This window comes from Cryptomeria japonica, chromosome 8, assembly GCF_030272615.1.
Source record: "Cryptomeria japonica chromosome 8, Sugi_1.0, whole genome shotgun sequence".
Taxonomy (NCBI): domain Eukaryota; kingdom Viridiplantae; phylum Streptophyta; class Pinopsida; order Cupressales; family Cupressaceae; genus Cryptomeria; species Cryptomeria japonica.
Window position 1 is genome coordinate 438,038,758 of NC_081412.1, and position 2,084 is coordinate 438,040,841.

Consider the following 2,084-nt stretch of genomic DNA (forward strand, 5'->3'; position numbering starts at 1 on the left):
TTTCTTCTTAGGATCAATCTATGAATGTAAATCTGAGAAGGCCAAGTGAAGAAGAGATTAAAGAACTCACTATAGCTTCAATAGCTCAAGTTAAGAGTGTTAGGATTCCCAAAGATACTGAGAGGGGGGGTGAATCAATATCTGACTGGTATATTAATTTTCTTAACTTATAACGTGAAAAGCATATCAAAACTATTTACCCGTAAACCAAAAATAATGCAGTAAAGAAGAATAATAACCACAACATAAGAAACACACCATAAAAAAATATTTTAATTAGGAAACCTGATGTGAGAAAAACCTCAGTGGGATTCGTGACCCACAATATTCACTTACTGGCCAATAAGAGAATATTACTGCTTACAATAGGGGCCTGCACATGCAGGAAGGCCAAGTGCCTAGAGCTCACTGCTCAATTACAAACAAGTCACATTGACTTACAAAATGGATTATACTAATCCAATGTCTTGTACTACTTCAGATCAACATCTACTATGCTAGATTTAGTACCAGTTTAAGCTCTGCTACATACATAAACCCTTATCCAATATCTGGCTTATAATTCACATATTAGGTTTGCATTAATCCTTCCAACTCTCTATCGCTTAAATGGTCTACAATGATCTCATACATATATGAGTCATATTACAATCTGCCAAGTTGGCTTACAAAATATTTTACAATTAATTACAAAATATATTTATACAAAATTCTTGTCAGCCAGGGTGCTGATAATCTTTCTTTGATGCTGGTGTCGGTGTAGAGTCTGTCGGTGCCAGTGCCTGTGTCTATCTGCCGGTATCACATGATTGTAAGGTTGCCATCAATGACAATACCTTCAATCACCTACAATTTCTCATTGGAGTGTGCATTTGCCAACAATCTCCCCCTTTGGCATTGATGGCAGCACTCATGAGAAAAATCAAAAGGTGTCCCAAAATGATGTCCAAAAAGAATTTCTTACCAAAACTGTGTTGTCAAAAATCCATGCTCCCCTTGAGCTGATGAAGCCCTGTTCTGATCATTTTTCTCATTTCACTACTCCCCCTTTGATATCAATGACAAAGGTCATCATTTACTGTCAGTGAAGTGTGTTTCCCACCTGGATCCTTGTATCCTGTGGGTTACAATCTGAAAGTGTTCTAATAATACCAAATTTAGACTCTCAGTGAACTTTTCACTTTCTTTTAGTGCAACCTCTGTCCTTTGAATAGTACCATTGAGGTGATGCATTTGTTCCTCTAGTGTCTTCAGTCCTTGAACAAGTGCCTCAGAGATCTCTTTTCTCAAAGAGATGAGGTAGTCCAATTTGGGGCTGAGTTTTCATTTAAGGTCTTTTGCCTTCCCTTTTATTTTGTCTTTCTCATTTTCAAATTTATCAAGTTTTTCTTCAAGACTGTATATCTTCTGCTTTCTAACTCATAATGGTTTAGATGAACCGATGAGGTTATCAACTATATTGTCAATCTCCTTTTGTACCTTCCTTATTTCCTTGTCTATATTTGTTGTCAGAACATTTGTCTTGCATGTATCTCTATAGAGTTCCTTAAACTCCATTATTGTTTTATTTAGTGCCGATAAAAGGGTGTCAATGTGTCCCATGCACTTCTTTATTGTTTAATCAAAGATGTAAGGCCCTCCCCAACCAAGCTCTGATTAACATAGTTGACCATGTTTGACCCTACTAATAAATGTTGTAATTCAATAGGATGGGCTATGTTAGATAGATAGATTGGTGAGAAAAGTAATTGAACCAAGTTACAAAATCATTTCACCTTGAGGTGTACATTTTTATGCATTATGGATTTAGAACTTATAAGATCCCATGAGTTGGATAACATTGACGTATGTTGGTGCTTCATTTATATGCATTATGATATAGAACTCTATATGATTCCAGAATAGGATAAATTGGAGATGATATATGGCATTATTAGATTTGCAGGACTTCACTATGATGATAGAAATAGGATGTATGTTTTATGTATGGATTAAAATTATGAGGATTATGATAACTGCTTAGGTGGATTTATTTGGATGTAAGATGTATTGATTTATTTAAATGTATATTGTATGTAGAGTGT